Here is a 14,764-nt window from a genome sequence, read left to right as displayed (position 1 = left end):
GACCTATTGTCATGTTTAATCCCAGTGAGAGTCAAGTTGGGAATTGATAATTTCTTTTTTTTTTTTTTTTTTTTTTTACAGAAGATCAGTTTAGTGTACATTAAGTAAAGATTTCAATCGTTTGCACCCCCATAGAAACACAAAGTGAAATATACTGTTTGAGTACTCGTTATAGCATTAAGCCTCAGTGTACAGCACATTAAGGACAGAGATCCTACATGAGGAGTAAGTGCACAGTGACTCCTGTTGTTGACTTTACAAATTGACACTCCTGTTTATGGCATCAGTAATCTCCCTATGCACCAGTCATGAGTTTCCAAGGCTATGGAAGCCCCTTGAGTTCTCCGACTCTTATCTTGTTTAGACAAGGTCATAGTCAAAGTGGAGGTTCTCTCCTCCCTTCAGAGAAAGGCACCTCCCTCTTTGAAGACCTGTTCTTTCCACTGGGATCTCACTCACAGAGATCTTTTTGCCAGAGTGTCTTGGCTTTCCATGCCTGAAATACTCTCATGGGCAGAAGATTAAAATCTTTTCCCATGTCTTTTAAAAAATGATCAAGATGGCCCACATTTATCTAAAATGTCATCTAACATTTTTATATCCTCTGTAGCAAAGGGCTGCTGTTTAGGAGAGGGCTAGTTATATACTAGACACTGTGGAGATCTCTTTAGTTCACAATTGTTATACATATAGTTCTCTTTTCCTCTGAGTTTCACTTATAACTTAGCAGGTTGTATTGAAAAGCACAAAAGGAAGCCTAAAGAAATAAAAAGTGTGTTTCTATGAAAAGCATCTGATTTCCATTTATTTACTTATTTATTTATTTTGAGCATTATAAAATAATAGGGGTAGATAACCTGGTACATATGTAGCAACATCTCTATAAGTTACAATAGGATTAAAAATGGAAAACTAAAAACTAATAATGCCCGTTTTCTTTTTTTTTTTTTTTTTTTTTTTTTTTTTTTTTTTTTTGACAGGCAGAGTGGACAGTGAGAGAGAGAGACAGAGAGAAAGGTCTTCCTTTTGCCGTTGGTTCACCCTCCAATGGCCGCCGCGGCCGGCGCGCTGCGGCCGGCGCACCGCGCTGATCCGATGGCAGGAGCCAGGAGCCAGGTGCTTTTCCTGGTCTCCCATGGGGTGCAGGGCCCAAGCACCTGGGCCATCCTCCACTGCACTCCCGGGCCACAGCAGAGGGCTGGCCTGGAAGAGGGGCAACCGGGACAGAATCCGGCGCCCCGACCGGGACTAGAACCCGGTGTGCCGGCGCCGCTAGGCGGAGGATTAGCCTAGTGAGCCGCGGCGCCGGCATAATGCCCGTTTTCTTTCTCTTAAGAAGCAGGAGCATTACCTGCTATATTTCCACATAGAATGAGTTTCTGAACATTCCCACCTGAAAATGAGCATCTAGAAATAAGCAAGCACAGTAATGATCCCTGAAATTGCCATCGATTGTCCTGTGGACATGCTACTATCAGGAAAACCAATGACTTGGCCAGAAACTATGCCATGTGTCGAGAAGGCTTGAGGAGTTGAACTTCTCCATTACCTATAATTAACTTCCAAAGAAATCAGGACCTGTTGGATCATAAAGTATTTTTAGCATCAGAAAGATATCCAAATTTGGAAATTTGCCTATTGCTTTCAAAATGTCAGTTTGTGTAGATTTCTTTATTGTAGAGACTGACAAATAAGTAAAAGGAATATTACTTTATGGATGGAAAAATGGATATATTTTCAATATTTGCTGCTAGACTAAAAGCTAAAATCACACAAAAAGAAAAAGGAATCTAATGGCTATATGTCAGCAATGTGCAATAGCTAAAATTTAGTAGTATTATTAAAGCTATCCCAAGAAAAGCAAGTTACCAATAATATGTGGGAAAATAAATTGGAAGGAGATGTTATGAGTCAGGAAAAATTACAGATATGGTTCTAAATCATATATCAGTACAGACAGCTATAACACAGGAGGAGAAATAACCAAATAAACAAGATTTGAGTTTATAAGTAACCAAATATATTGGCTACTTGCAAAATGTTTCTGAAGCATTATTCTGCTATAATATTTTAATGACTACTTTAGATTGCAGTATTATTTGGCCAAATATTTATTTTATGGAATAGCAGAGTATATCTTTGGTTAACTTTGTGCTCAGAATTCTTTGATATTGTCATAAATTTCCTGGCACCTTTATCAAATTTTTCATATTCTTTCTGTATGGAATAACATTATTGCTCTTACTGTTTCTATATCTAAATATCTATCATCTATCATTTGTCATACTTCTATATAATTTATTTATGCAAATATAAATACCATGTATTTAAACACACACACACACACACACACTTCCTGGGTTTATCCCCTAAACTATCATAATTTTTTGCCATTAAATTTTTTAAACATTTATTTATCTGAAAGTTAGAGTTAGAGAAGGAGAGGCAGAAAGAGAGCCAGAGGTCTTCCATTTAAACTGGTTCACACCCCAGTTGGCCTCAACGGCTGGAGCTGCGCCTATCTGAAGCCAGAAGCTTCTTCCAGGTCTCCCTCGGGTGCCTAAGGACTTGGGCTGTCACCTATTGCTTTCCCAGGTAATAGAAGAGAGCTGAGCCAGAAGTGGAGTAGCCAGGTTTCGAACCAGTGCCCATATGGGAGGCTGGCACTGCAGATGGCAGCTTTACCTGCTACGCCACAGTGCCAGCCCCTGCCATTAAATTTCTTTTTTTAACTTTTATTTAGTAAATATAAATTACCAAAGTACAGTTTATGGATTACAAAGGCTTCCCCCCCATAACTTCCCTCCCACTCACAACCTTCCCATCTTTCGCTCCCTCTCCCATTCCATTCACAGCAAGATTCATTTTCAAATTATCTTTATATACAGAAGATCAATTCAGTATGTATTAAGTAAAGATTCATCAGTTTGCACCCACACAGAAACACAAAGTGTAAAATACTGTTTCAGTACTAGTTATAGCATTACTTCACATTGGACAACACATTAAGGACAGATCGCACATGAGGAGTAAGTACACAGTGACTCCTGTTGTTGACTTAACAATTTGACACTCTTGTTTATGACATCAGTAATCTCCCTAGGCTCTAGTTGCCAAGGCTATGGAAGCCTTTTGAGTTCGCAGATTTTGATCTTATTCAGACAGGGCCTTAGTCAAAGTGGAAGTTCCCTCCTCCCTTCAGAGAAAGGTACCTCCTTTTTTTTTTTTTTTTTTTTTGACAGGCAGAGTGGACAGTGAGAGAGAGAGACAGAGAAAAAGGTCTTCCTTTGCCATTGGTTCACCCTCCAATGGCCGCCGCGGCCAGCGTGCTGCGGCCGGTGCACCGCGCTGATCTGATGGCAGGAGCCAGGTACTTATCCTGGTCTCCCGTGGGGTGCAGGGCCCAAGGACTTGTGCCATCCTCCACTGCACTCCCTGGCCACAGCAGAGAGCTGGCCTGGAAGAGGGGCAACCGGGACAGAATCTGGCGCCCCAACCTGGACTAGAACCCGGTGTGCCAGCGCCGCAAGGCGGAGGATTAGCCTACTGAGCCGCGGCGCCGGCCAGGTACCTCCTTCTTTGATGGCCCGTTCTTTCCACTGGGATCCCACTCACAGAGATCTTTCATTTAGGTCTTCTTTTTTTTTTTTCTTTTTTTTTTTTTTTTGCCAGTGTGTCTTGGCTTTCCATGCCTAAAATACTCTCATGGGCTCTTCAGCCATGTCCGAATGCCTTAAGGGCTGATTCTGAGGCCAGAGTGCTGTTTAGGACACCTGACATTCTATGAGTCTGCTGTGTATCCTGCTTCCTATGTTGGATCGTTCTCTCCCTTTTTGCTTCTATCAGTTAGTATTAGCAGACACTAGTCTTGTTTGTATGATCCCTTTGACTCTTAGACCTATCAGTGTGATCATTGTGAACTGAAATTGATCACTTGGACTAGTGAGATGGCATTGGTACATGCCACCTTGATGGGATTGAATTGGAATCCCCTGGCACGATCCTAACTCCACCATTAGGGGCAAGTCCAATTGAGTATGCCCCAAATTGTAAATGTGCTCGCTCTCTTATTCCCAGTCTTATATTTAACAGCGATCACTTTTCAGTTAAAATTTAAACAGCTTAGAATAATTGTGGTGTTAATTACAGAGTTCAACCAATAGTGCTAGAACAATAAATACTAAAATTGATAAAGTATTACATTGTACATCAACAGTCAGGACAAGAGCTGATCAAGTCACTGTCTCTTCACTCTCCTTACTGTTTCTTTTGCAGTACAGAAACTTCTCAATTTTATGCAATCCCAATAGTTGATTTTGGCTTTGACTGCCTGTGCCTCCCGGGTCTTTTCCAGAAACTCTTTGCCTGTGCCAGTATCTTGAAGGGTTTCTCCAATGTTCTCTAATAACTTGATGGTGTCAGGTCGTAGATTTAGGTCTTTAATCCATGTTGAGTGGATTTTTGTATAAGGTGTAAGGTAGGGGTCTTGCTTCATGCTTCTGCACGTGGAAATCCAGTTTTCCCAGCACCATTTATTGAATAGACTGTCCTTGCTCCAGGAATTGGTTTTAGATCTTTGATCAAATATAAGTTGGCTGTAGATGTTTGGGTTGATTTCTGGTGTTTCAATTCTGTTCCATTGGTCTATCCATCTGTTTCTGTACCAGTACCATGCTGTTTTGATTACAACTGCCCTGTAGTATGTCCTGAAATCTGGTATTGAGATGCCTCCGGTTTTGTTTTTGTTGTACAAGATTGCTTTAGCTATTCGAGGTCTCTTGTGCCTCCATATGAATTTCAGCATCATTTTTTCTAGATCTGAAAAGAATGTCTTTGGTATCCTGATTTGTATTGCATTGAATCTATAAATTGCTTTTGGGAGAATGGACATTTTGATGATGTTGATTCTTCCAATCCATGAGCATGGAAGATTTTTCCATTTCTTGGTATCCTCTTCTATTTCTTTCTTTAAGGTTTTGTAATTTTCATCGTAGAGATCTTTAACGTCCTTGGTTAAGTTTATTCCAAGGTATTTGATTGTTTTGTGAGTATTGTGAATGGGATTGATCTTAGCAGTTCTTTCTCAGCCGTGGCATTGCTTGTATATACAAAGGCTGTTGATTTTTGTGCATTGATTTTATACCCTGCTATTTTTTCAAAGTCTTCTATGAGTTCCAATAGTCTCTTAGTAGAGTTCTTTGGATCTCTAAATAAAGAATCATATCATCTGCAAAGAGGGATAGTTTGACTTCTTCCTTCTTGATTTGTATTCCTTTGATTTCTTTTTCTTGTTGATGGCTCTGGCTAAAACTTCCAGAACTATGTTAAATAGCAGTGGTGAGAGTGGGCATCCCTGCCTGGTGCCAGATTTCAGTGGAAATGCTTCCAACTTTTCCCCATTCAATAGGATGCTTGCCGTGGGTTTTGTATAAATTGCTTTGATTGTATTGAGGAATGTTCCTTCTATACCCAATTTTCTTAGAGTTTTCATCATGAAAGGGTGTTGAATTTTATCGAATGCTTTCTCTGCATCTATTGAAATAATCATATGGTTTTTCTTTTGCAGTCTGTTAATGTGGTGAATCACATTGATTGATTTGCGAATGTTGAACCATCCCTGCATACCAGGGATGAATCCCACTTGGTCTGGGTGGATGATTTTCCTGATGTGTTGTTGCATTCTATTGGACAGAATTTTATTGAGGATTTTTGTGTCTATGTTCATCAGGGATATTGGTCTGTAATTTTCTTTCAGTGCTGCATCTTTCTCTGGCTTAGGAATTAAGGTGATGCTGGCTTCATAGAAAGAATTTGGGAGGATTCCCTCTTTTTTGATTGTTCTGAATAGTTTGAGAAGAATGGGTTTAGTTCTTCTTTAAATGTCTGGTAGAATTCAGCATTGAATCCATCTGGTCCTGGGCTTTTCTTTGTTGGGAGGGCCTTTATTACTGTTTCAATTTCTGTCTCAGTTATGGGTCTATTTAGGTTTTCTATGTCTTCCTGGTTCAATTTAGGTAGATTGCATGTGTCCAGGAATCTATCCATTTCTGATAGATTTTCCTATTTGCTGGCATACAGGTCCTTGCAGTAATTTCTGATGATTCTTTTTATTTCTGTGGTGTCTGTTGTTACGTTTCCTTTTTCATCTCTGATTTTATTGATTTGGGTCTTTTCTCTTCTTTTTTTAGTTAGTTGGGCCAATGGGGTGTCAATTTTGTTTATTTTTTCAAAAAACCAGCTTCTCGCTTGGCTGATTTTTTGTAGTGTTTTTTTGGATTCATTCCTGTTGATTTCTTCTCTGATTTTAATTATTTCTCTTCTCCTACTAGATTTGGGTTTGGTTTGCTTCAGTTTTTCTAGGTCCTTGAGATGCGCTGAAAGCTCATTTTTTGGTACCTTTCCAATTTCTTGATATAGGCACCTATTGCTATAAATTTGCCTCTCAATACTGCTTTTGCTGTATCTCATAAGTTTTGATATGTTGTGTTGTTATCTTCATTTACTTCCAGAAAGTTTTTGATTTCTCTTTTGATTTCTTGAATTACTCAGTGTTCATTCAGGAGCATGTTGTTCAGTCTCCATGTGTTTGCATACTTTCTGGGGTTTCCTGAGTTGCTAATTTCCAGCTTCATTCCGCTGTGCTCTGAGAAGCTGCATGGTATGATTCTAATTCTTTTAAATTTGCTGAGACTTGCTTTATGGCCTAGTATGTGGTCAATCTTAGAGAAGGTTCCATGCACTGCTGAGAAGAATGTGAAGTCTGTAGATGTAGGATTGAAAGTTCTGTAGATATCTGTTAGATCCATTTGGGCAATAGTGTGGATTAAATCTGCTGTTTCCTTGTTGAACTTCTGTCCGGATGATCTATTTCTGAGAGTGGAGTATTGAAGTCCCCCAGTACTATTGTATTGGAATCTAAGGCTCCCTTTAAGTCCCTTAACATATCTTTTAGATAGACCGGTGCACTTTAATTAGGTGCATATACATTTATAATAGTTACATCTTCCTGTTGAATTGAACCCTTAATCATTATATAGTTTCCCTCTTTGTCTCTCTTAACAGTTTTTGTCTTAAAGTTTATTTTGTCTGATATTAATATGGCTACACCTGCTTTTTTTTGGTTTCTGTTGGCATGGAATATCTTTTTCCAACCTTTCACTTTCAGTCTGCATGCCTCTTTGTTAGAGAGATGTGTTTCTTGTAGGCAACAAATAGTTGGGTTGTGTTCTTTGAGCCAATCAGCCAAATGGTGTCTTTTAACTGAAGAATTCAGACCATTAATGTTGTTTTTTTTTTTTTTTTAACTTTTATTTAATGAATATAAATTTCCAAAGTACGATTTATGGATTACAATGGCTTCCCCCCAATACCGTCCCTCCCACCCACAACCCTCCCCTTTCCCACTCCCTCTCCCCTTCCATTCACATCAAGATTCATTTTCGATTATCTTAATATACAGAAGATCAGCTTAGTATACATTAAGTAAGGATTTCAACAGTTTGCTCCCACACAGAAACATAAAGTGAAAAATAATAGATGATTTTTTTTAAATGATGACAGAGATCCTACATGAGGAGTAAGTGCACAGTGACTCCTGTTGTTGACTTTACAAATTGACACTCCTGTTTTTGGCATCAGTAATCTCCCTATGCTCCAGTCATGAGTTTCCAAGGCTATGGACCATTAATGTTTAATGTGACTATTGATATGTAGTGACTTTGCCCTGCCATTTTCCCGGAGATATTTTCTAGTGTATGCTTTGAGCTTCCCATGCTCTTTTACTGGTAGGTGTTCTTCCTTTACCTTCTTTCATATTGATGGCTGTGTTTCTGTGTTTCTGAGTGTAGCACATCTTTAAGTATCTTTTGCAGGGCTGGACGAGTGGCCACAAAGTCTTTCAATTTCTGTTTGCTATGAAAGGTCTTTATTTCACCTTCATTCACAAATGAGAGCTTGGCCGGATATAATATTCTGGGCTGGCAATTTTTCTCTCTTAGCACCTGTGCTATGTCTCTCCATTCCCTCCTAGCCTGTAGTGTTTCTGATGAGAAGTCTGCTGTGAGTCTGATTGGAGATCCTCTGAGAGTAATCTGACGTTTCTCTCTTGCACATTTTAGGATCTTTTCTTTACGTTTCACTGTGGTAAGTTTAATTACCACGTGTCGTGGTGAGGATCTCTTTTGGTCATGTTTATTGGGGGTTCTATGAGCTTCCTGTACTAGGGTGTCTCTGTCCTTCTCCAAACCTGGAAAGTTCTCTGCTAGTGTCTCACTAAAAAGGCCTTCTAATCCTTTCTCTTCTCCATGCCTTCAGGAACTCCTAGAACTCGAATGTTGGTTTTTTAAATAGTATCCTGTAGATTCCCAGCAATATTTTTTAGATTTCTAATTTCCTCTTCTTTTCTTTGGTTTGACTGTATCCTTTCCTGTGCTCTATCTTCTAAGTCCGATATTCTCTCTTCTGCTTCACCCATTCTGTTGTTAAGGCTCTCTAATGTGTTTGTCATTTGATCTATTGAGCTCTTCATTTCATTTTGATTTCTCTTCACTATCACACTTTCCTGTTCTACTAGTTTCTGAGTTTCATTTTGATTCTTCCTTAAAATTTCATTTTCACGAGAGAGATTTTCAATCCTGTCCAGTAAGGATTTCTGTAGTTCAAGGATTTGCTTTTGAAAACTTCTAAATGATCTTATCATAAATTTTTTGAAATCCGTATCTTGCATTTCTTCTATCTCATCATCTTCATAATCTTGGTTTGGGGTGTTTTGTTTATTTGGAGGAATCATAGTGTCATCGTTGATCTTGTTCCCTCGATTTCTGTGTTTGTTGCTTGGCATAGTTAATTCTTCTTTCGTCACTGTGCGTTTTTTTTTTTTTTTAATTTATTTTATTTTATTTTATACTATGTCCGTGTTAAGTGGACTGCCTTCTGTTGGAGGAGCCTTGGAGGCTTGAGATGGGTGTGGCCTGAGAGCTCTGCTTGGTTCTTTCTGGTTACGAGTGTGCAAAGGTGACACCCTCAGGTTATGCGTGGTAAATCTCTCTCTTTTTATTTATTTATTTATTTTATTTATTCAGGGGGTAAGTAATACTGCACGGCACGGCTGTGCAGAATTGATGGTATTTAGCTTCCAGTCTCTGGCTTCTACCCAAAGAGTTTGTGTAGGCTCCGTTTCTCCTCTGTACTCCCACTGGGTTGCCTAGGCTACTGAATTGTAGTGACTCAGTTCCTTAGCTCTCCCCTGTTGATATGTAAATCCAGAGAGGGGGCCTGCTCTTTGTCTCTTGCGAACTCTTCAAGCCTTGCAGTCTTGCAACCTTTGCAAGGTTGGCGGAGAGAGAAACCCCCAAGCTTTTTTTTTTTCTTATTTCTGGTAGTGAGTCTGCTGCACTTTCCGGCTCCCCACTAGATTCTGACCCCCGTTTCCCTGCCAATGTCTCGGGTAATTGAGCTCACCTCCCCTTCCAGCGCCGATGTGTGGACTCGGAGCCCTGGACGTCCCAACTCTCCCCGCTGGCGTCTGTGTGACATGCACTCCCCTTCCTGCACTGGCGCGCAGACCCTGCGGCTCCAGCGGCTTGGCTTCCACATGGTGGGCGACCTTGTTCTCCCAGTAGGTCCTCCGATTCACATCCACTCGATCCAGAAGAGTTTCCTCTGCAATATTTTCCTGGTTCTTTTTTCTGAGGCTACCGTAACTCCCCTTTTATTAAACTAAATTTTCCCAGACTATCGGTGCGCACCCTCACTATTCCGCCATCTTGGCTCCGCCCCCTTTCATTTCATTTTGATGCCTCCTTAATATTTCATTTTCACGGGAGAGATTTTCTATCTTGTCCATTAAGGATTTCTGTAGTTCAAGAATTTGTTTTTGAGAACTTCTTAATGTTCTTACCAATTTTTTGAGATCTGCTTCTTGCATTTCTTCTATCTCATCATCTTCATAATCTTGAATTGGGGTGTCTTTTTCATTTGGGGGCATCATAGTGTCTTGCTTGTTCTTGTTACCTTGGTTTTTGCGTTTGTTGTTTGGCGTATTGGAGATATTCTTTGGTTTCTTTGCTGTGGTGTTTTTTCTTGTTATACTATGACTCTAGATTAAGAGGACTGTCTGCTTTTGATGGATCCTTAGAGGCTGTGATGGGTGTGGCCAGAGAGCTCTGTTTGGTTCTTCAGGGTTAAGTGTGTGTCAAAGGTGACTCACCCAGGTTGTTCTCTCTCTCTCTCTCTCTCTCTCTCTCTCTCTCTCTCTCCCTCCCTTTTGACTCAGAAGGGAAGTAATTCTCACAGCTGAGTGGAATTGAGGGTAGTTGATGTATGTAATCTGGCCCCTGAGGGTATTCATCTGCTGTCTACCCCAAGGACCGCACAAAGGATTTATGCAGCCCTCAGTGTGGTCTCAAATTTCTCTGCAGTCTCTCAATGGGTTGCCAAGGTCACCGAGTTTGTGTACTCCAGTGAGTTCTCTCGCCCACCCTCAGATTTTCACAATTTCGGTTCATTAGCTCCACACTTTCACTAGGTTCTAACCTCCTGTTATTTCTCCTCACAAGAGTCAGGTTTTTCTGCTTGGCTGATGGAGGGCTCCACTCTATGTACGTTCAAAATGGTGCCTGCTGTTTGTCTTGCTCGGTTTTGTGAGGGGAGAGAGAGGCTAGTGTCCATGCCAGTTCCCCTTATTTATTCATTTTTTTTCTCTCCTCCAGTTAGCCTGGTGAGCTTTCCCCAGTGGGGCTTTCGTTCCCTCTAGTCTCTTTCTGCCTTTCCCCGCCAATGTCTCAGGTTACTGAGGTTTTTGTCTCACATCTCCTTCCAGTGCTGGCGTGCAGACTCTGCGGCTGTCCTCTATGCAGTGGGTGTCCTTGCTCTCCTCGTAGGTCTTCCATGTCACATCCACTAGATCTGGGAGAGTTTCCTCTGCAATTTTTTCCTGAGCCTTTTCCTGAGACTACAGTAACTCCACTTTTATTAAACTATCTTTTCCTGGACTATCAGTGCACGCCCTCACTATTCCGCCATCTTGGCTCCGCCTCCCATTAAATTTCAAAAATCTGGCTTGCCTTATTGTTACATTCAGTAATTCTTTTGCTACTTGTCCTATTATTTCTTTAGTTCTAGTAGATATTTCTTTGAAACTAATAGAGTGCTCATCTTAGTCAAGTTTAGAGTGCTTTTCTTTTCTTTTTTTTTAAACTTTTATTAAATGAATATAAGTTTCCAAAAATACAGCTTATGGATTACAATGGCTTTTCCCCCCATAACTTCCCTCCCACCCAGAAACCTCCCCCTCCCACTCCCTCTCCCTTCCATTCACATCAAGTTTCATTATCAATTATCTTTATATACAGAAGATCAATTTAGCATATAATAGGTAAAGCTCTCAACAGTTTGCACCCACACAGAAACACAAAGTGTAAAATGCTGTTTGAGTACTAGTTATAGCATTAAATCACAATGTACAGCGCATTAAGGACAGAGATCCTACATGAGGAGTAAGTGCACAGTGTCTCCTATTGTTGACTTAACAAATTGACACTCTTGTTTATGGCGTCAGTAAACATCCTAGGCTCTTGTCATGAGTTGCAGGGCTATGGAGGCCTTTTGAGTTTGCCAGCTCTGATCATATTTAGACAAGGTCATAGTCAAAGTGGAAGTTCTCTCCTCCCTTCAGAGAAAGGTACCTCCTTCTTTGATGACCCATTCTTTCCACTGGGATCTCACTCACAGAGATCTTTCATTTAGGTCATTTCATTTTTTTTTACCATAGTGTCTTGGCTTTCCATGCCTGAAATACTCTCATGGGCTTTTCAGCCATGTCCGAATGCCTTAAGGGCTGATTCTGAGGCCAGAGTGCTGTTTAGGACATCTGCCATTCTATGAGTCTGCTGTGTATCCTGCTTCCTATGTTGGATCGTTCTCTCCCTTTTTGCTTCTATCAGTTAGTATTAGCAGACACTAGTCTTATTTATGTGATCCCTTTGACTCTTAGTCCTATCATTATGATCAATTGTGAACTGAAACTGATCACTTGGACTAGTGAGATGGCATTGGTACATGCCACCTTGATGGGATTGAATTGGAATCCCCTGGCACGTTTCTAACTCTACGATTTGGGGCAAGTCCGATTGAGCATGTCCCAAACTGTATATCTCTTCCCTCTCTTATTCCCACTCTTATATTTAACAGCGGTCACTTTTCAGTTAAATTTCAACACTTAAGAATAACTGTGTATTAATTACAGAGTTCAACCAATGGTATTAAATAGAACAAAAAAATAGTAAAATGGATGAAGTATTATGTTGTTCATCAACAGTCAGGACATGGGCTGATCAAGTCACCCTTTCTCATAGTGTCCATTTCACTTCAACAGGTTTCCTTTTTGGTGCTCATATAGGTGCATTTATCACAAAGCCCCTAGAATATCTAAGCAGGGATTTTACAGAGGTTCAAATGGTAAATCAATGCTAAAAGTTCCATTTTTGTTCTATTGATTATCACAGGTGAAATATAAAGAAACAGAAGAAGATACAAAAAATGGAAAACTCTTTCATGTTTGTGGATCAGCAGAATCAATATCATCAAACTTTCCATTCTCCTGAAAGCAATTGAAAGATTCAATGCAATGCCAATCAAAATGCTGAAGATATTCTCCTTAGATCTAGAAAAAATGATGTTGAAATTCATATGGAGGCACAGGAGAGCTCGAATAGCTAAAGCAATCCTATACAAAAAACAAAGCCAGAAGTATCGCAATACCAGATTTTAAGACATAGTACAAAACAGTTATAATCAAAACAGCCTGGTACTGGTACAAAAATAGATGGATAGATCAATGGAACAGAAAAGAAACACCAGAAATCAATTCAAGCATCTACAACCAACTTATATTTGACCAAGGAGCTAAAACCAATCCCTGGAGCAAGAACAGTCTATTCAACAAATGGTACTGGGGAAACTGGATTTCCACATGCAGAAGTATGAAGCAAGACCCTTACCTTACACCTTACACAAAAATCCACTCAACATAGATTAAAGATCTAAATCTATGACCTGACACCACCAAATTATTAGAAAACATTGGGGAAAACCTGCATGACATTGGCACAGGCAAAGAGATCTTGGAAAAGACCCCAGAGGTGCAGGCAGTCAAAGCCAAAAGTAACAAATAGGATTACATCAAATTGAGAAGCTTCTGTACTGCAAAAGAAACAGTAAGGAAAGTGAAGAGGCAACCAGCAGAATGGGAGAAATTATTTGCAGACTATGCAACTGATAAAGGATTAATGACCAGAATCTACAAAGAGATCAAGATACTCCACAACAACAAAACAAATAACCCAGTTAAGAGATGGGCCAAGGACCTAAAGAGACAATTTTCAAAAGAGGAAAAACAAATGGCCAACAGACACATGAAACAATGTTCAGGATCACTAGCAATCTGGGAAATGCAAATCAAAGCCACAATGAAGTTTCACCTCACTCCAAGTAGAAATCAACAAAATCAGAAATCAACAAACAAATGCTGGCAAGGATATGGAGAAAAAGGTACCTTAATTCACTGTTGGTGGGAATGCAAACTGGTAAAGCCACTATGGAAGACAGTTTGGAGATACCTCAGAAATCTGAATATAGATCTATCATATGACCCGGCCATCCCACTCTTGGGAATTTACCCAAGGGAAATGACATCAGCAAGTAAAAGTGTTATCTGCACCTACATGTTTGTTACAGCTCAATTCACAATAGCTAAGACATGGAATCAACCTAAATGCCCATCAATGGAAGACTGGATAAAGAAATTATGGGATATGTACTCTATGGAATACCACACAGTAATAAAAAAATTAAAGAAAAAAGAAAAAGAAATCTGACAGTTTGCAACAAAATGGAGGAATCTGGAAAACATCATACTTAGTGACATAAGCCAGACCCAAAAGGACAAATACCATGTGTTCTCTCTGATCTGTGACAACTAACTGAACACCTAAAAGGAAACCTGTAGAAGTGAAATTGATACTATGAGAAGCAATTACTTGAACAGCCCTTGTCATGACTGTCCAGGAACAGTTTGTTATTTTATTTTTTTTTCCACTAATACCATTGATTGGACTCTTTACTTAACATAGAATTAATCATAGGTGTATAAAGTCAATTGAAAATAAATCGATCTCAGTAAAAAATAAGTGTGGGAATAAGAGATGGAGGAGTTTTTCAGTTATACACACGTTCCCATGGACCTATCCCTAAGGGTAGAGCAAATCCCGTTAAGCTGAGTGGTACTAATGCCATCTTACATGTTGAAGTGACCATATTAAGTGTGCAATTGATCATATATATAGGACTAAGTATCAAAGGGATCATATAAATAAGACCAAGTGTCTGGTAATAAAAATAGATAGAATTAAAAAGGAGAGAATGTTCTAACATAGGAAGCAGTCCACACAGAAGGCTCATAGAATATCAAATGCCCTAAACAGCACTCTGACCTCAGAATCAGCTCTTAAGGCATTAGGAACTGGCTGAAAAGCCCATGAGAGCATTTCAGGCATGGAAAGCCAAGACACCATGGCAAAAAATGTTCTATATGAAGGATCTTTGTAAGTGCAAAGAAGGGGCCATCAAAGAAGGATGCACTTTTCTCTGAAAGGAGGAGAGAATTTCCACTTTTCTTATGGCCCTGTCTAAATATTGATGGAGTTTGTGGACTCAAAAGGCTTCCATAGTCTTAGCAGCTCATGTCAAGAGCCTACGGTGATCACTG

At 39.8% G+C, this 14,764-nt stretch overlaps 1 protein-coding gene across 1 annotated transcript in view; it reads right to left on the bottom strand.

Annotated features, from left to right (window-relative positions):
- EYS (eyes shut homolog) overlaps positions 1 to 14,764 on the bottom strand; it is a 1,404,981-nt gene that overhangs the window by 59,922 nt on the left and 1,330,295 nt on the right. The window lies entirely within an intron of this gene.

The sequence above is a fragment of the Oryctolagus cuniculus genome, chromosome 5 (assembly GCF_964237555.1).
Source record: "Oryctolagus cuniculus chromosome 5, mOryCun1.1, whole genome shotgun sequence".
Classification (NCBI taxonomy): Eukaryota; Metazoa; Chordata; class Mammalia; order Lagomorpha; family Leporidae; genus Oryctolagus; species Oryctolagus cuniculus.
Note: the sequence above shows the minus strand (reverse complement) of the source record. Positions and strands in the feature narration are given on the sequence as shown.